Here is a 21347-nt window from a genome sequence, read left to right as displayed (position 1 = left end):
AAGACAGAGCACAGAGAAAAGTCCTGGGAGGGGCAGAATTCCCATAGGGTAGGAGAAAATAGAAATAGAGGCCTGAAAAGGAAATCCTATAGAAATGTTCAGATGTCTTCTGACATTGCTAGGTAAAGAGCCTTGGCACTCATAAACGCAGAATCACTGCATTCCTTCTTGGTTGGAAGGTGAAGGGCCATGGTAACAAGCACACATACAGAGATGTGGCAGAGATAAGGCACCTTTGAAGGATACATGGTTGGGTATTATATATGGGTCAAGGAGTAATGAAACTAATTTCTTCAGTTTTCTTAGAAGACTGGAAATCAACTTGAGTGTAGACTTTTGGGTTAGAGTAAATTTAAGTTCCCTGCAGCACTAGAATCCAGTGATTCTTTGATTCTGAGCCTGGATTAAATCTACCTTGGTCAGTATCTAGCTGACTTTTGTGACTTTCCACTTTATGACCGTTTCATCTTAAGAAGCTCACCACTGTGATGGACTTTCTTGGGGGCAGAGTTGGAAAGCAAAGGGTGAAATTGGTCAAAAACAAGCAAGCTCATCTCTGTAATCTGAGGATGGGACATTTTCACTATGAGCCACAGCACTATCCAAGGTTTTACAACTTACTTTGATTTCACCATAGATGTTATTACACCCATAGCAGCTAAACTTATGCTTCCATTAAGTCTATCCAAATTCAAAAGGAAAAGCTAATAGTCCTATTAAGAGATTTCTGTTAATGTAATCTATTGTGTTTTCAACCATAAAATAGTAATAAGACCATAAATTTACATGGCTTTTACAATTCATGAAACATACACACCCAGAATTCCCATGAAGCTAGTTGCATGTTCCCCCTTGATTAATATCAAAATAAAGTATGTGTGCAATCATTTATATAATTATGCCAAGCATAAAAATGCACCTCATGTACCAACTACATTATTCCTATCAAAGTATTATTGACTTTAACTAAAAAAACAGCACATTTAGTATCAAAGAGTCAAATTCTTCCACCCCATAGCTAGTCTGTTCATGTCATTACAGAAATGTATATGGAAATTCTTCCTACCCTATTGCTGTGCTTTCTCAACAGCATTAACCCAGTTAAGCAATACAATAATTTACAACTGATGTAGCTACTTCACTTAGGTACTAGTAACTTTTGAATTCAGTAAAATGTAACAGAAACCAATCAAACAGCAATCTCCTCTTTTTTCATGGCCTCATGGTTGTGCTAATGATGTATACACTTCATTGATGCCACAAATACTTACTGGTCCCCTGTTATCTGCCAAACCCTACACTAGACGCTGGAGAGACAGCACTGAGAAAGATGGTGTGGCCCTGAGGCCCCCAGAGTTGGATTTATTAATGAGGGAGAGAAAGACACTAACCAACCAAACAACAAACAAACATGATATGGTTTTGAAAGGAAATAAACAGAGGATTAGACGGAGGTGTCTATAAGTGAGTAGCTATTTTATTTTTTTATTTTTTTAAAGATTTATTTATTTATTTATACAAGCACTGGGTACAGTCAGAAGCACGGGAGGGTGAGAGAATTCACCAGAGCCAGAGCGGGGAACAGAACAGGCAGATTGATGAAATGCACTGCTGAGGGGAGCAGCGGGCCAGACAGGAGAGGTCTGTGGAGCCATGTGGGACCCTCGCCGTGACCGGGGATTGAACCGGCACTGCGGAGGCTGCGTGCAGCTTCGCAGCCCAGCGCTCAACCGCTGCGCCACCAGGGGAGGCCCGAGGAGCTATTTTAGATCAAGGTTAAGAACAACTCCTTAAAGAAATGGCAAATAAGTTGAGATCACAAAAAAATGAGACAGAGGACTTGAGTGGAAGTATCTTCCAGGGAGAAAGAAGTGCATCCGGAAAAGCCTGACAACTAAAACTCTGGTTTGTTTAAGGAGCTGAGAAGTGGTCACCACATGGGTCATAGGCTGAGGAAGGTATGAGCTAAGAATGGAGACCTGGTGGTGCAGAGGTTAAAGTTAAAGTCTCAGAGCTAACAAGCTAGTCACTACAGCACGATACCCAATCCCCAGGCAGGGAGCTGACCCACATGGCGCAGCAGACCTCTCCTGTCTTGCCCACCGATCCCCTCAGCAGTGTATTTCAGTAGATCTGCCTGTTCCACTCCCCATTCTGTCTCTGGCGAGCCCTCTCACTTCCCACAACTCTGGCCTACACTCCAGTTCTTGTATACATAAGTAAATAAATTGAAATAAAATCTTTAAAAAAAAAAAAAGGGATGGCACAGTCTAAAAGGCACAGTCTAAACCTGTGCCCCAAGGCCTCGGTTTCCCTCTTACTACAAGATCTTCCACCAGCCATGACTTTGATCCTTGTGCTTATGTAACCCAGCAACTCATATAGACTTAACATAGAAAACTAACAGTATAATCCCATCAATAGACTACCTAAACCCAGGACAGTTTTCCACGTTTTAAATGAAAGTTTGCAGTGTTACATCTTTGTAATTATAGATACTGATCGAAATACATCAATGGGTAGATAATACAGATAAGAGATCGTCAACATTCTAGAAAAAAGGATTATCTCAAGGATGAAGGGTAAACCGAACTTCTACTGCTTATAAAATTTAAGGAAAACAGTGAAATTAAAGGTACTTTTTGGTGAGTACATTTTTTTCTAACTGAGAAGACAAGTAACAAAGTGGAGAAAACCTTTTTTGTTGATATGAAACCTGGTTTTAAAAAAATTCAATTGGTTTACTCAGGAGTTTAAAAAAAAAAAAAAGGACTCCAAAAATATTCTCTGAAACTGAGCACAAAGCGTTCATATTTGGGTGAGAAATTCAATACATTTTTCTCCCCTTGGGGCTCTGGGTTGTTAACATTTTACTTTTCAGAGAGAGGCAGACACTTGCCCTCTGCACTTCTTTTATTATTCACATCTATTTTCTTTCACAATATTTGTGCCTGTTTAGATAAAAATTATTTTGGCTTTCAGATATGTTTTTAGAGAATAACATGCACAGAAAGTTTTCCACTGCCATGCTGGAACTGGGCTTTTTCTTTTTCATGTCTACTCTCTATCTCTTCTTAGAAGTGATCTGGGAGGGGTGGGGGGGGGGGAAGGGCTAACTGGTCAACCACCTTTTCCCTTCCTATCAACAGACCGTTTGAACATAATTTCAAAATGAACTTTGTCTAATTTTTCCTCTCAGGTTTTAAACTAACTTTGCTGTCTTTTCCATGTCAAGTTTGGCCACACCTATCATTTAGCAAGTAACAATCTATCATAACTGCAACAACCTTCACTGCGATTTCAGAGCAAAGAATCTCAAAGGTCAGCAACTGCCTTTAAATTGTTCAGTAATTATCTGAGAGTGTGATGTGACTGTCTTGCTCCTTCCCTTCCATGCCAGGACCCCTCTGCAAACCTGCCCTTTAAATTAGTCATTGAGCACCTTGGAAGTAGCTGTGTTACCTGGCTTAGTAGTGGTTTGCTCATCCATGACACCCCTGATCGCTGACTGTCTGCATAGGACTGACGCCCTTACTCACTTGCCCGGTGCATGCTGAGATGTGCTTTGGAGTCAGACAGGAGGCAGGGCTAGCCCTCTGTATGAACCCCAAACCTGACTTTGAGCTCCACAGAAAGGTGGAAAAGTTGGTTTAGTTTCTTTTCTCTCCACAAGAAGAAAGCCAGAGGAAGACTGCACTCAGTCTATTTCTGCAACTGCAGTTATCAGCTGCTTCTTGTGGCTCGTCTAAATTTGGGGGCTCTCGAGTACCAAATTCCAACCAATCTCTATCACTGATTATGCAAAAAAATGAAAACAAAAACAAATGTTGACTCTGAGGCTCCGGTTCTGATTAATATTTTTGGATGCCTTTCTGCCTTCAATTCTAAGCATTTCTTAATTGCAACCAAGAGGTTTTTTTTTAATGGATTCTTAAAGATACAAACAGATACTCAAAGTTTTAGCAATGTCTGAGTGATACTGTGAGCAAGTACAGGGCACTATTTTTAATAACTATGAGAGTCTTCAAGTTGAACAAGCTATTAATAATACTGTACATATCCGTTAATTACCCAATAATGACCACTTTTTGGGCCCCATAAAAACACCACAGTAAACTCTTGCAGAAAGCCCAGTTTGTCCAATGTTTTTAAATAACATCTTTTATTATGATCTTAATAGATGATATGTAAGGAGACATTTAAGAGCTCTGTTAAATGAATATGTGACAATGATCCCAGGACCTGGTCCTGTGAAGAGCCTAGGTTCTCTTTCAGCAAGTATTCTGCACTCTAGTTAAAGAGTTTGCAATTTAGGGTCTCCCTCGTGGCGCAGGGGTTAGAGACACAGCACTATTAAGCTATCAGCAGCCACTGCAGCATGAATTTGAACCCCAGCCAGGGAGCTGACCCACATGGTGCAGCAGACCTCTCCTGTCGCGCCCACTGTTCCCCTCAGCAGTGTATTTCAGTAGATCTACATATTCTGCTCCCCACTCTGCCTCTGCTGAATCCTTTCACCCCCTGCACCTCTGGCCTACACCCCAGTTCTTGTATGCATAAATAAATAAATTTTTTTTTTTTTAAAGAGGCATGTATATTTATTTATTTATTTGTTTGTTTGTTTGTACGTGCACTGGGTACAGTCAGAAGCGCGGGAGGGTGAGAGAATTCACCAGAGCCAGAGCAGGGAGCAGAGCAGGCAGAAGGACCGAAGTACACTGCTGAGGGGAGCAGCGGGCGGCAGGAGAGGTCTGCGCGCCATGTGGGACCCTCCTCTGGTGGCTGGGGAGCAGTCGGGGATGGAACCGGCGCCGCTGAGGCTGCGGGCAGCTTCGCAACCCAGCGCTCAACCGCTGCGCCACCAGGGAGGCCCTAAATAAATTTTTTTTTAAAAAAAGAATTTTTGATATTCAAAGGGATATTTCCTGATCCAATTCCCCAATTTTGAATTATCACTCCAAAACAAAAAGCCTTTTTTTTTTTTTAAAGATTTATTTATTTATATAAGCACTGGGTACAGTCAGAAGCGTGGGAGGGTGAGAAAATTCACCAGAGCCAGAGCAGGGAGCAGAACTGGCAGACTGACGAAATACACTGCTGAGGGGAGCAGCAGGTGCAGCAGGAGAGGTCTGCGTGCCATGTGGGACCCTCGCAGGTGGCCGGGGATCGAACCGGCACTGCGGAGACTGCGGACAGCTTCGCAGCCCAGCGCTCAACTGCTGTGCCACCAGGGGAGGCCCCAAAGAGCTTTTTTAAAAAAACTTTTCATCACAAAGTAAGTTATCATATCCCTGGGGTTACTCCTTCTGCCATAAAAGGGGGAATGCACTCTTCAATATGTTGAGATGTTATGTTCCCAAAATGGCCACACTGATCACCTGAAAGAAGCTCACTCAGGCTGGAGAATTTCACCCCCAGAGAAACAGTAAGTTGTTACATGCAAATTATTTACTCTCAGTATAAGATCTTCAGACTGCTTGCATGTGTACTGCATTCAAGGTGCTTTCACGTAATATATTATATTGTAAGAACACAACAACTCAAGTGTTATCATACCAATTTTACAGGAGAGACCAGGCTTAGAGCTTATGTTTGTGAGACAGAGAACTAGAGACAGTGCTAGAGACAGAGACAGAGAAATTGCAGGTGATGGTGGGCTAAACCTCTTCTTATTATTTCCCAGGACTGTATATAATAGCATCAGACTGGACTTCCAAAACAAAAAGTTTTTGTTTTTTTTAAGATTTATTTATTTATGCATACAAGAGCTGGGGTACAGGCCAGAGGTGTGGGTGGTGAGAGGATTCACCATAGACAGAGCAGGGAACAGAACAGGAAGATCTACTGAAATACACTGCTGAGGGGAGCAGCAGGGAGACAGGAGAGGTCTGCTGCGCAATGTGGGTTGCTCCCTGGCCGGCTGGGGATCAAACTCATGCTGCAGATGCTGCGAATTGCTTCATAGTGCTGTGCTTAACCCCGTGCATCATCAGGGAGGCCCCCAAAACAAAAAGGTTTTGATTCCCCTGTATGTAATTTAAGAGTGTCAACTGCATTTGTAGATTTGATTCTGGGTTTAAAAAAAAAAAAAAAGGTGTGTTTGGGGGGTTTTATTTTTTTTTTCTCTAAAGTCCCCTGTAATGCAGATTATTTAGTAAATTCTACTGGGGACTGTCACTCTGGCGTCATGTGATTGACATTCTTTTCCTCTCAAGAACTGGGACTGGAGCCACAGAGATGCAGGGAGGGGTGGTCTGGAGTCTGAATGCCAGCCCTATTTCAAGCTGCATGTCATTTGTTCTGGGTCTCTGCAGCCCTAAGAACTTCATCTCCTCATCTGCCCTTTACTACCTTTGAGTAATGTCTTGTGTTGCAGGAATCTACCTGACCTGTCTGACAGGATCTTAACAGGATTAATCTTGTATCTTTCTAACTAGAACTTACAACCATTGCTGGCATTCCCATCTAGACCTACCTAAACTGTGGAATTGCTACCATTTGATGTCATCAATCTGCTCATGTAGTCGGACAAAGGACTTTTGGACAAATAGTGAGATAAATTAATGTACTAACCAAGATGTTCAAACCTCCAATGTTAAGAATAAATTTTGGCTCTCTTGATCATCAAACTCGTCCTTCATCCTCTGGGGAGACACGGCATGTCCTCAGTCATACTGAAGTAAATGACATAATTACTGACTTCTAGTTAATTCCTTCTATTGGTTGGATGGTCACTCCTAAAAAATACTAATTCTTCAATATAATTCATCTTTCAATTGTGGCTTCACCTTTGAAGAAAAATACACTTATTTATTATCCCAAGGCAAAATCTTCTTGAAAATAGCTATGACATTCTGATTACATTCCAGTTACATTCCCTTCCCCCACCCCAGCATACACAGTTCCTTCATCACCTTCCTTAGATCTACCAGTGAAAGTCAATTACCTGTTTTCTCAACTGGGACTATATCAAATTCAAAAGTTCAGCAAAAGAAAAGACTGGCACACCATACATCTGACAAGGGGCTGATATAAAAAGTCTCAGAACCTCCTACAACTCAAAAAAAGAGAAAACAACACAATCAAAAAAATGAGCAGAAGAGCCAAACAGGCACTTCTCCAAAAAAAACACACAGATGGCCAACAGGGACATGAAAAATATTTATCATCACTTATCAGGGAAAGGCAAATCAAAATCACAATGAGATACCTCCTGGCCTGTAAGAGTTCCCCATATCAAAAAGACCAGAGACAAAAGTATGGACCAGGATATGGAGAAAAAGGACCCCTCATACAATATTGGTGGGAATGTAGACTGGGCTAGCCCCTCTGGAAACAATGTGGAGGATCCTCAAAGACCGAAAATGGATCTATCATATAACCCAGTGATTCCACTCCTAGGTATCTACCTAAAGAACACAAAAAACTCATTCAAAGGAAAACATGCACTCCCATGTTCACTGCAGCTCTATTTACAATAACCAAGTTATGAAAACAACCTAAGTGACCAAATACAAATGAGTGGATCAAGATGTGGTAGATACATAAAATGGAATACTACTCAGCCATCAAAAAGATAAACTCTCTCATCATTTGCAGCAACAAGGATCTGGAGGTGGGGAGGGGATTATGCTGAGTGAAATAAGATGAAAGAGAAGGACAAATCCAGAATATTGTCACTTAGGTGCAGAAATCTAAGTGGAACCTTCTTTTCTACATCATATTCAATACAATTCTCAAATAACTGTTAAATTCCACATACTCAGGCTTGTGGCACAGACTCATTGCCTGAACCAGCAAACTGGAACATACAGGCAGAAAAATCAGACTGTTCTGAATTTTTGTTTACAAGATTTGTTTTGTTTTGTTTTGTTTTGTTTTTTTGTGGGACCCTCGCCGGAGGCCGGGGATTGAACCGGCTCCAAAGGCTGAGCGCAGCCTTGCGGCCCAGCGCTCAACCGCTGCGCCACCAGGGGAGGCCCCAAGATTTGTTTTTTGATGTTTTCCTACAAACATCCCAGCACACTGGTAAGTTCCACATTACTGTATGTTACTATAATTTTGTCTGGCAAAAGCAAATTTCAAACTTTTTATCAACCTTCAATAGCCAATTTCAAAAACAAATATTTTCTCAACAATTGAAGGCAAGGAAATATTTTCAAGCCTCCAAAATTTATATTTTAAAAAAGCTAAAAATGTTAAAGAAATTTAAAGAGCTACTTAAAACACTTTTAGTGATACTATTTAATGACTTTGTATAGTTGTTCATTGCATGATCCTTGTTTCTATCATTGCATGATCCTTGTTTCTATATCTTTTTATTTGGTAATAATAAATGTGTTTTTAAAATATCTAACTTTAAAATAAAAGTTAAAAAAAAATTACCTAAGGGGTCTCCCTGGTGGCCTAGGGTTTAAGTCTCAGCACTATCATGATATCACCTCCATGGCATGAGTTCTACCCCCATCAGGGACCAAATCCACATATAGTGCAGCAGACCTCTCCTGTCTCCCCATTGCTCCCCTTAGCAGAGTATTTCAGTAAATCTGCCTATTCTGCTCCCCACTCTGTCTCTGGTGAATCCTCTCATTCCCCACACCTCTGGCCTGCACCCCAGTTCTTCCATGCAAAATAATTTTTTTTTAATTAACTAAATGTATTTATACCTTTTAATTGCTTAAGTTCTGCATGAAAGAGAGTTTCTGAGGTCAAATACCATTACTATATTAATGAGTTACCAATAAGATCATAATTTTGTTGTGACTCATAGGTGCTTGGGTGTGTCAGAGATTTGTAAATAATTATTTACCAAAAAGTTTCTTACTAATTAAAGAGAGTGATCTTAGTTTCTTACTAATTAAAGCAAAAGTGATCTTCAGTTCACTTACCCATTTATGAGAGCACTCCTGGGCCATAAGAACATGTAGTATGCGGTCAGTAATAATTAAAGGAAGATCTTTGGGATGGGAGATCCTGCCTCTACAACTTATCAGCTGCATAATTTCTTGAAAATTACTTACTGTCTTGGTTTCTCAGTTTCCTCATCAGTAACAAGGAGTCCCTTAAGCCTTGTTGTATTCTGAACTTAATGGATTGAACAGGAAATTTAGAATTAGCCAATAAATGTTAATCTCATTATAGAAATTGTAGCAGTGAACAATATGAAGCCACTGCCTGAAAACAGAAACATGGAAAATTCTGAGTGGAAATGCTGGTGGCAAAAGGGAAGTTTATCTAACACAGGGTACCAGTATTCACTTCTTAAATGTAGACTTGTTGATTTCACTCTTGGTAGGCCCACTCCCAAGCCCCAAGTGTTCTTAAAGGCTAATGCTGGTTGGATCACACCATCCAAAGGAACAGTTTTCTTTGGAGACTAGAGACAGGTCACACCATTCATCATCCCTCTCCCCATCGTGGAGCCTTCTTTGCCAGTGGTTAACTGAAGACACCGTCAATGAAAAATATTGAGAAATACTCATGTGTTTTAGTGAAGTCTCAAGCATTATTCCCCTGGAATTAGTTCACAGCTGCTACTGTTACATTATTATGGTTTTAAAACCTTTACTTCCCCAGGTTCACCTCTCACCTCTGTACCACCCAGTTCATAATCTCCCCTTTTTTGGAAAGAGTCAAGGATTCTCTCGAGAATTTATTGAGAGAATTTAGTCAGTGACAACGCCAACAGTTCCACGCTCAGTCTTTCTGCCAGGCTGAAGTTCCAGATTCCAGCTTCTGAAATTTGGGATATTTCTGAACATATGAAACACCTGGAATTCTTGTTCAATGCCAGTTTTTATTCCATCTGGGGAAGAACAGAGATGCTGCATTTCTAGAAAATTCCAGTGATGTTGCAGGTCCACACACAGATCATACTGAGAAACAGGGAGGGTGAAACAACTAGGTCACGTGTGTGTGTGTGTGTGTGTGTGTGTGTGTGTGTGATGGCTAAAAATATTTCAGAAACATTAGAATGGTAAAGTGCCCACTGCACTGTCCTAGAAACCTTATTTTAAAGTGAACATTGAGTTCTTTTAAATTTTGCTGTTTCAAGCTGGCAAAGGTGATTTTTCGACTCTCCAAATGAGGTCATCCAACCTAGGGACCTGCTATGAGTAGAGTGGCCGGTGAGAGAGAAGGAAGGACCCCACATGTAGGTGGGGAACGAGACACCCCACCTCACTGTAATCTCAGATCAGCCCGGGTGGGTTTCAGGTGGGTATCTGGACGCTGACATAGATGATGAAGCAATAATAACTCAATGCATATTACGAAAATATCCTGATGTCATAGAGGATATTTTAAGTTTAATAATAATGACAACAAGAAGTATAACTACTGTAAAATTGTGGGAAATTGGTAGCTAGTGCTACTTCTGAGTTCTTAATCTCTTACACAAAATTTTTAGTTTCAAAACAGAATGATAGCATCTTACCTCTGTCTCTTGACTGCTTTAAACCTTAATGGATAGTAGGCTGATTTAATAGTTGCTAGACAGTGGGATAGCACTTGATTGCTAATGGACCAAGTTAAGAATGGCCACAGTTACAGAGGCTATGTCTTCTTTTAATTAAGTGGCAATTCTTGAGAAATTCATTTTGTTATACAATCCATAGAATGCACCGGTGGCAAGGTGCCAAGTAAGAAATATCAAGTGTAACAAATACTTCTTTAAGACTCTAAACTGCTGATACAGCGTATTCTTCATGCAAATCTCATACTAAATTTTTTTTTTGGTGTGTGTTGAAATTGAAAACTTTTAGCCTGTGCTTCCACGTGAAAAAGGAAGTGAAAGGTCTTAGAATCTTAAAGTTTTAAAGGGCGGCTTTACAGATTTAAACAAAGCTAACAGATCTTTGTTTAAAATGGGATCCACTGAACTTTTCAGCGCCATTCCTGGAATAACTCTAGAGATGGAATAAAGAGCTGCTTCTGACTTTGTCGTTTCTTAATGCAAAGTAAGCAGCTTTTCCGGGCTTAGCTGTCTCCATTGACCTGGCAGTATTATTTACCTCATTTGCAATAAAAACAGAAATAGTTTCTCTCCAACCACAATTTTCTACCAAGCAGAGACCTTGCCTATTAAAAATACCAATTCTTCTTTGGCTTAGAAAAATTAAGAGATGTGAAAGGTCCCAGACTCTGTCATCATATTCCTTTCTGAATGTAAAGTCTAGCATTGTTTTTTGTCTCTACAATTATTCTTTAAGTTTTCTCTATCATGAAACCCAAGCCCTCTGAATTCCTTATCAGCTGCTAACATCTGTCTTACACTGTCACTGCTGAGTGGAGGGTGGCTGGGTGCAGCTGTGGGGTGTCGGAGATAGAACACCACACTGAGTCACTCTGTACAATGCTCAGTAATGAACTGGAGGGAGAAATCCTACTCTGGCTCCACGAAGGCCAAAAATGTGACCAAGAGGAAAAGACAATAGCTCTCGAGAAAAACCAAGTCCAAATCCTACTTTTTAAACGCTTACCAATTCTGTGACTGAGCCTCAACATCCTCACTTGTAAAAAGGTTCCCTGGAGTGTTATTATGAGACCTCAATGAATGATGGACTTTAAGCACACAAAAGATACTGAATATACTATTAGGCAAGAAATTATTAACCAATTTTCACCATAACTGATAACATTTTTAAACTCCATGAAAACAGAATTCTGAGGTGCCTAATGACCATGTTGACACAGACAAAAACTTTTAGTTCTTAAAAGGTGTGAGGTAACAAATCATTGTAATAACTCTTTTAGAATTAAATCATGAAACTAATATATTTATTAGTGACTGTGGCTTTAGAATTCTCTTGCATTTAGTCACATAGTATATTAATGTTAATAGTATTGATCATAAAAATATTATCTTAAAATATAGTCAACAAATAATTAGCCCCAAGGTCTGAAAGAATGGGAAATTGATTAATAATAACTATAAAATTCACCAAATATATTAAAATGCAGTCTACTACAAATCAGAGTTTAAAATGTGCATCACAAATACCAGGATTTAACTATACTGTTGACATCAGAAGGGAATAATTATTTTTATAGTATCACAATTTAATTCTTTCCAAACAGAAAAGAGACCCAAACTGTCCTGGTTTATTTATTCCCATCCAGACCCAGAGATAGCTGAATATGCCATGACAGAATAGATACACATTCCAGCTATGTTTCAAAGAATCAGAATCGGCTGGGCAGATAAATAGAACCTTTATTTCCAATATCTTCATTAAGCAAAAGTTCTCATTATCTCAACTCCAGAAGAATTTTTTCAATCTCCTGATCTCATACCTCCAGAGATGCTCAGGTGAGCATTAGTGACAGTAAAATCTTCCCAGGTGATTACAGCTTGAGGGTGCAAGTCCTGTGACCAACCACTCGCTGTCTGAATGACCAGAACTGCTACAATGCAGTGTAGGAATAAAGCAGGCACACGATGAAATAAAAAGACACTGAGGGGCCTCCCCGGTGGCGCAGCGGTTGAGCGCTGGGTTGCGAAGCTGCCCGCAGCCTCTGCGGCGCCGGTTCGATCCCCGGCTGCTCCCCGGCCACCAGAGTAGGGTCCCACATGGCGCGCAGACCTCTCCTGCCGCCCGCTGCTCCCTCAGCAGTGTACTTCGGTCCTTCTGCCTGCTCTGCTCCCCGCTCTGGCTCTGGTGAATTCTCTCACCCTCCTGCGCTTCTGACTGTACCCAGTGCTTGTATAAACAAACAAACAAATAAATAAACATGCCTCTATAAAAATAAACAAACAAAAAAAAAAAAAGACATTGAACAAACATTCTCTGAGGAACAGTGCCTTTGAGGACATGCCTCCAGAGATACCAGCTTTCCTTTCTTAAAGTATCTATTCAAGAGACAAAGAAAAAGAAAAAGAGGAAGGAGACCAAAGAAAACTAGAACCTGCTAGAAGAATAGAGAGATTCTACCAGAGTCACCTTGAAAATGCAAGAGATTAGTAGTTACTGAAGCTGCCATGGTTGTTTCAATCTAGATACTGAGGGAGTTGCAATGTTTTCAGGAGTGGGAGGCACATCAAGCAAGAGGATTAGGTAACAAGTGACCTAGAATGGGGATGAGATTCTCCCTGAAGGACTGCTGTGGAGCAGATAAGGAAAGGTAAGGGCTTCTCCTCCCAAGGACACTTCCAGGCCTTACTGCACTCCCTCAAATCTTTGTGTGTGTCCAGAGACAAAAAGATTCCCTGAGAGAGGAAGCACAGGCTTCCTGCTCAGACAAGAAGAGACAGGAGGATTGAATTACTTTCATTAAGCAGTGAGTTTTGTGCTTCTTTGGCTAATGCAATGAACATTGGATGAATGAACGTCTGCCTTGGAATAAAATATATTCTGAAACTGAAAACAGCATCTACTCCAAAGCACATTATTTCTGAAGACAGCTTCAGGTGGTAGCCCCTGGATGGATATTTGTGGCTAAAGGAAGAGTTGCAGGGCTGGTGAAAGATGCCTTTTCCTCGTTCATCTGCTTTGTAACAATCTTTGCAAACTGGCTCAGCATCTATTTTTTGGCAGATGTGAAGATCCGAGTATAAAGGGCCAGAGGACCATGAGAAGTTACAGGCACTAGAAAGAAAGACTCAAAAATCTAATATTTACCCCTCATATCAAATAACCAACTTCACTTGCTCCCTCCAACTTCACAGGTTGTTGCAAACAGAAGTGAAGAGGGACATAACTTGGATCTGTAGCCAGAGTCCCTGGTCATCTACTCTGAGTAGGTCAGATACTAAATAGTACACAGTATCTGGTAGAAAAAGAGTCACCAAATAACCTGTTAAGCATTTTCAAAGAAATTTTATCTCATCTTTCTTTAAGAGGAAAACCAACAGCGATTGAATAAACCCTTACTGGGTGCCAAATATGTCAAGGAATTGTGTCCGCTGTGAAAGACAGGGTGGAGGAATTACACTTCTTGAATTGGTCTATAGGACACTTGTTTCATTAAGTAAACCCTAAAAGGAAGGGAAGCAGGAAATAGTGACTTACAAAGAGCAGGAGAGATCTGTACTTAGTATTTCCACATCTAGGAACAGCCAGAATTAAACAAATATATTTCAATAGTAATTAAATACTCACTTTATACATAAACACAAAGGTAAATGCCAGCTCACAGAATACTTAAAATCTAAGTCTGTCAAATCATTTAATTATGCTTTCATCCAATGTTTAAGACAATCATTATGCTTTTTCTTGGACGTATTTAGAACCTGGACATTTACTAACATTAATTATGAAAATCCAAATCAGCTTACTTCCCTGTTTTGTTTTTTATGATGTTAGTTTGCATCTTTCCATGTCAGTAGAACTCAACGACTTCCACAGAAAGTCTATGATTCAATTAGTTCCGTTTTGCAGATCACAAAAAATTTAAATGCAACACAATGTAATCAGTTTTGTGTCACTCACTTCTGGGATAAACCTACACATATCCTCAGGTGCAGTTTGTTTAGTGAGATAGGAACACAGCTCTGATGAAAACCACACATTTCTTAACTTTTTCTGTGTCTCTTAAGAACCAGGACCAAAGGTAACAACCATTTTTCAATCAGAAACTGAGAAGCTGGAGGATATTTAGGTTAATCAGTCATGCCTCACCATGTTAGCCTCAACTCTAATACCAAACTCAGCTTTATACAATTGCTTTCTTTTTTCTATTCTAATCTCTTCTACACTGACATTGGGATTTGCAGTTTTTTCTCTTTCTTCCGTAAAAATGGAGACAGGGCCTCCCTGGTGGCGCAAGGGTTAAGACGCAACCTATGAAGTTGTCCGCAGCCACTGCAGCACCAGTTTGATCCCCGCCAGGGAGCAACCCATATGGCGCAGGAGACCTCTCTGACTTGCCCCGCTGCTCCCCATCAGCAGTGCATTTCAGTCAATCTGCCTGTTCTGTTCCCCACTCTGTCTCTGGTGGATTCTCTCACCCCCCACACCCGTGGCCTGTACCCCAGTTCTTGTATGCATAAATAAATAAATCTTTTTTTTAAAAAGTGGAGACAACAACTGACAGTAGAATTGTTGCATTTAAATGTTGGACACTGGGCCTCCCCGGTGGCGCAGCGGTTGAACGCTGGGTTGCGAAGCTGCCCGCAGCCTCTGCGGCACAGGTTCGATCCCCGGCTGCTCCCCGGCCACCAGAGGAGGGTCCCACGTGGCGCGCAGACCTCTCCTGCCGCCCGCTGCTCCCCTCAGCAGTGTACTTCGGTCCTTCTGCCTGCTCTGCTCCCCGCTCTGGCTCTGGTGAATTCTCTCACCCTCCCGCGCTTCTGACTGTACCCAGTGCTTGTGTAAATAAACAAACAAATAAATAAATAAATACATGCAAAAAAAAAGAAAAAAAAAACCACAATAGAATTTAAAAAAAAAAAAATAAATAAATAAATGTTGGACACTGTTTCAAAATTCTATTCTTTCATTCACTTAATCAGCAAAATGTGATTAAGTGGCTACTAAGTGGCAAGGTACCAGGCACATCCAGGGTAAAGAGACAGACAAAATCACTTACTCTCATGGGATTTATAATACAGAGGTCCTGGCAGTTAATAATAACATATATGGTCATCATATGAAGAAAAAGAAATGTGTTTAAATTTAGGGAGATTTAAAGTTTTACTAGGAAAATAAAAGTCAAGTAATATAGAAAAACTACAAAATAAAAATCAAATCTCATTCCCTCTCAGTGTCTCCAATTCCACTCCTGACTTTTCTGCATTTTATGTATGTTAACATACTCACTTATACTTGCTTTAATCACATTTTAAATACTATTGCGTATTCTAATATTTTCTATTTCCAATAATGTATCTTTGAGATCTGTTCGCATCAACTCAAGTCTTTTTAACCTGGGTCTATTTAACAGGAGGGAATGCAAAATGACTCTCCAAAATGACTGTTAGAAGACAAGGAATTTATATTTCCACCAACAGTGAGGATATTGAGCACTCTATGAGCCGAGATACCTTCCTGAAATGTGAGGGAAAATGATCAGAATAAAAAGAAGCCAAAGAGAAAGATACCTGAGTTCAGCTGAACCACCAGCCTGCTGCACCCAGGGAAGCTCACTCTGTGAGAACCACATAGAGGAGGCTGAGCTGCTGGGACCCACTCCCTGCAAAGTCACAGCATGATAAAATAAAAACACGCCTGGAAAAAATAAAGCACCTCTGGGCTATAAAAAAAAATTTTGGACAGAGACTGCCTGAAGTTCTCCAAGATTGTAGCCATTGTTTATTCCCACAATGCATGTGACTGCCTGTTGCCCCACACGCTCAATTCACTGGTAGTAAAAAAAATTTACAATCTAGCCCAACTCTTTACCAAGAGTCTTCTTCCCTAGTTCTCTCACTCATTTTCTTTATGACCCTTTCCCAGCCTGGCATTTCAAAATCTACATAGAAGGGAGAACTTTCCTCATTCACTTTTGTCTCATTTATTGATAGTAGCCTATATTCATGGATTCCTATTAAATTCAGTGGTCTGGTCTGGTCTGTTATTTTTTAAAGATTTATTTATTATTTACGCATTGAAGAAATGGGGTGTAGGCTAGAGGTGCGGGGGGGTGTGTGTGAGAGAGAGGGAGCAGAACAGGCAGACTGACTGAAATACACTGCTGAGGGGAGCAGCGGGTGACAGGAGACGTCTGCTGCACCATGTGGGTAGCTCCCTGGCCGGGGATTGAACTCTTGCTGCAGTGGCTGCGGATAGACTCATAGGTTGTGTCTTGACCCCTTGTGCCACCAGGGAGGCCCCATGAGTTCATTTTTATTCCTTTGTTTTAGATTCCCCACACAAGTGACATTATACAGTATTTGTCTTTTATGTGTGTGTGTGTGTGTGTGTGTGTGTGTGTGTGTGTGTATCTATCAAACCTCCTTTATTCACCCATCAGTGGACACTGCGTTGTTTCCACAGCCTGGCTATCATAAACAGTCACGAATGAGCATGTGGGCAGATAGATTTTTAAGTTAGTGTTTTCACTTTCCATGGATAAATACCCAGAAGTGGAGTTACTACCTCACGTGCTAGTTTTATCTCTGATTTCTCAAGGCATCTGCTCCCTCTTCTGCAATGGTTCCTGCCAACTGTCCACAAGAGTTCCTTCTTTCTCTACTCTCACCAACACTTTCCCTTTCTTGTCTTTTGGATGCTAGCCACCCTCACAGATGTGAGGTGAGATCTCATTGTGGTTTTGCTCTGCATTTCCCTGGAGAGCCACAGGACTGCGAGCACCTCTTCACGTGCCTGTTGGCCATCTGTATGTCTTGGGAAAATGTGGATCTTCTGCCCATTTTCTGCCCTTTTTTTAAAATTGGATTGTTTTCTGCTTTTAGCAGGGGTGGAATTTGCTTCCACAACAATGAATGCTGAATCACTATTGAGCTGCAATGATACCTTAATACACCCCTTAGCTAAACAGCTTGGTCGGGCTGCAGGTCACCTCCTATTCCATCGCTATTTTACTTTCATTACAGTACTGACTGACACCTAATGCTGTCCTGCTTTCTTTCTTTGTTTACATGTTTAGGACCTCTCTGTCCTAGCAGCACGGAAGATCCATCAGAGCAGGGGTCAGTGCCAGTCAAATACCTATCCTCCAAAAACATTCATTCAAATGAACAAATAAAACTCTGCAAATAGTTGTTGAACTTACTGTCCATTAGAGCAGGTTGGCGGAAAGCCAAGTCTTACCAAGGACAATAGAGTCCCAAAAAGGTGACAAGTCACGACTCACTTTATTATGAGAAAACCCACCACAGCTCAATAGAACAGTTGGTGGTTTTAAACGCCAATATCAAAACCATTTAATGGATGGACTTTCCAGATAAATCTTAAAAGGAAAGGGGACAGATATTCCAGGTGACAGGGACAAAAGGAAGAGGATAGATGGTAACACATGAGAAGCAGGTCCTGTTGGCCAGGATCACAGCTGAGTCTACACAGGAGGAGGGAAAGAGGAGGAGACTGGAGTGGGGAGGCCAGGTCACGCTGCAAAGAATCCTGCATGTCAGGCTGGGAAACAAGTCAATTTGATGGGCAATTTGTGAGCAATGAAAAGTTTTTATCGTTGATCAGGAACTTTGTTATGTGGAAAGGCAAAGCTCGAGAGGCTGCCCACAGCCATGCCAGGAAAAGCCACCCCTTATGGAAGGCTTATTAAGGGCTGGGCATTCAGTAATTGACTTGCACCCCTTATCTGGCTTGATTCTTAAGGCAGCCCAATTTGATTACCCCAATTTCACACTTAGACATGGAGGCGGAGGGAAGTTCACCAAAGCATGAAGTGGCAAAAACGGATCTGGGACTCAGGGTGTTACACAGAAAATGGGCGTTCACAGGTTTTCTGACAATAGGTTCAGGGCAAGGAAAATGAGGCCATGAGTGAGAAAAGGAAATATCACTCGTAGCATGAGTATTTGGACCAGGTACTTGGGAAGCACTTTCACAGAATTCAACTATTACAACAACTTTGCCATAGAAATGCCATGGAGATTTGCTCAAGGGAAGCAGGCTAGAGGGAAGGCAGGTAGGCTGCTGCTTGTTCTGATGAGGGCGGATTGAGAGGCAAAGCAGATTGGGGCTTTCTGCGCATCTAACTGGTAGACCACCGTGCAGCAGCCTTAACCTCTTTTCTGCAAAAAGAGAACTGGTTTCCAGTTTGTTGGATGAACAGTGCAGATTGTTTGGTATCTACAACCACCAGCTCCAAAGGGCAATCCTCTCCCATGGGCTCTCAGGTAAAAGCGGAAGTGAAATAAAAGCATGATTATAACAATATCCAGGATCTCTTTTAGTTGAACTCTTTCAGCTGAACCACTGTATAGGTCAAATTAGTTTACGTTCAGCAATTTCATCAAGTTCGTACTAGATCTTTTGGATTTATGAAAGACAAGAGTACCTTTTACACCCGATTTATGTGCTTCCTCCCAGCCCACCCGAGCTTCCTTCTCCAGTTCCGCGGTCTGGTTTCCATGCTGTCAAGCTACACTCAAGCCGTCAACCTCACTCCCTACAACCACCCCACGACAACCTCAGTCAGCCTGGGCTGAGTCTCCTCTCAGCTACTGATGCTCACCAAACCCCATGTTTTAACAGCGCCACAAGACACAGGGCTGACCCCTAGAGCTCAGCTTGTCCAGCTGAGACCTGCTGTAGCGTCTTCTGCTTTGACAAATGGCACGGAGGTGACTAGAGCAGTGTGGCTCTGGTCTCAGGAGCTGCCACTGGAGTGAGTTCTAATCCCAAAGCAGTCACACACTAGCTGTGGAGCAGAGGGGAGCCTCAGTTTCCTCCACTATGAAATAACAATTATAATGCATTCCTGTCAGGATTATCAGGAGGATTTATGAAACAAGGTATGTGAAGGTTGCCAGGTAATACCTGCTTTGAAAAACCAAACATTTACCCATGCACTGGAGCAAATCTGAGTTGACAAGTTCTCAAAGACAAGCCTATATCCTCTCCCACTCTGGTCCCTTGGAGAGATTGGAGAGAGGTTATCTCCTCCAAGCAAGAAGACTGATCGGGCTTCTCTCTGTAACAGACGGCCTGCTGGGGACCTGCTTCTCGACACACCCGGCTGCCTCCTGTGACAGTGACACCGAGTGCCAGCACCCGGGAACTGTTGATCAACAAACGCCAGCTCAGATCTGATCTTCAGGGGAGATACTGTCAGCATTCTGGATTCCCCCGGGTACAGTGAATTCTGGCCTGCGGATCACTGGGGGGGCCTCCAGCCCATGGTTGTTTGCCCCTGTGTTAAAGTCTTTCTTTCACATAAACTGACTTTCACCCAAAGGTTGTTAGGTATTTGGTCCAAGATCTTGGATTGTACTTAATTTATTGCCCGAAAAATCATCTTGTTGTCTTGAGCAGTCATTAGACATCTGACTTTCTTTTCCCATCATAAGATGACAAGAACTCCCTGATGTTCTTGTGTTTCTTCTTTTTCCCTGGGTGACAGAGAGGCAGGGAACAACACTGCTGAATAACCTCAGCTTACCGTGAAGGTCTCGCTGGCATGGGGGACATGCAGTAAATAATATTCTCTTGGTACTGCCTTCCAAATAAAGCCCCAGTTCTCCTGGTTTATCCAACTATGAACTCTCAAGGTCCTTGCCTCTCTCAACTTTCCACTGCATGGCGATTTTCCTTCCTGGGTCACAATAATCCACCCCCAAGCACTGGCTCTATTGCATCCTACCTGTATTTTGCATGTACATCTGCCAACCCCAAAGGACTATAATTTGAACAGACTGGGGTATTTACAAGCGGTTCTGTCCACCAGTCGTTGGACACAGCCCTCCTGTCTTCTTGCCTATCTCCTGCATGCCAGGCATGCTCCAGTCCTTAGTCATGGCTGGGTGGCTTGACCCAGGAACACCCTGACCCCTGTCCCCCAGTTGTGCATATGGGCTGCTTAAAACCAGTACACCCTGGGCCTCCCTGGTGGCACAAGGGGTTAAGCAATGCACAATGAAGCAATCCGCAGCCACTGCAGCACGAGTTCGATTCCCAGGCAGGGAGCAACTCACATGGCATGGCAGACCTCTCCTATCTCATCCGCTGCTCCCCTCAGCAGTGTATTTCAGTCAATCTGCCTGTTCTGTTCTCCACTCTGTATCTGGTGAATCCTCTCACCCCCTGCATCTCTAGCCTGTACCCCAGCTCTTTTATGCATAAATAAATAAATCTTTAAAAAAAAAAAGAAATGTGATCTTAGTTTCATTTCAAATAAATGCTTGTGAAAATACTTGCCTTAACCCACAGCACTTAAAATTCTGGCTGATTTCTATTGACTGTGGACTCTGCAAAGGGCTGTGACTCTTGTTACAATGAAACATGGACACTGTGTCTGGAAATACGAGGACTTTCATCTCACCTTTAGGTTATAGTGAGCAGGGAACCAACAATGTTCCCCGAATTTCTCTCTCCAATCTGCTTTTCTTCTGGTCTTAAGAACAGAGGAAATGCAGTGGTCAGAGCTACACCAACTCTTCACATGCTTTTCTTGTGCGCAGTGTTCATCAAGCTGGTGCTAAGTGAGTCTATAGGGACAGGTAAGGAAGTACAAAAGGCACATCATCCATCACCATAATAGTATATAATTTCATCCACTGACTTTATCCGCTTATCTATTTATTCAAATAGCACCTCTGACTTGTTTCTCTGCCCAGACAACATAAATGACTGGGTGGGACTTTTGTCAAATTGTGAGAATGAACTCAAACAGGGAAATAGGTCCTCATGCAGTCTGGGCTGAGAACAGGTGGTTATAGGAACAGACAGGATGTATCCCAGGAGACCCAGTGCTCCCTGAATAGTGGT

General features: G+C 41.8%; 1 long non-coding RNA gene across 2 annotated transcripts; it reads left to right on the top strand.

The window, feature by feature from the left end:
- Positions 1-2502: 2502 nt before the first annotated feature.
- On the top strand, positions 2503-6535 carry LOC119243695 (uncharacterized). Of its 2 annotated transcripts, none has more exons than XR_008551581.1 (3): positions 2503-2645; positions 3200-3321; positions 6438-6535. It is a non-coding gene; the product is annotated as an uncharacterized LOC119243695 (long non-coding RNA). The 2 variants fall into 2 exon arrangements; XR_008551582.1 differs by having other exon boundaries at positions 6377-6535.
- Positions 6536-21347: the final 14812 nt, after the last annotated feature.

Source organism: Talpa occidentalis, unplaced genomic scaffold, assembly GCF_014898055.3.
Source record: "Talpa occidentalis isolate TD23 unplaced genomic scaffold, MPIMG_talOcc4v2.1 talOcc4.13, whole genome shotgun sequence".
Lineage (NCBI taxonomy): Eukaryota > Metazoa > Chordata > Mammalia > Eulipotyphla > Talpidae > Talpa > Talpa occidentalis.
This window is presented reverse-complemented; position numbering and strand designations above follow the sequence as displayed.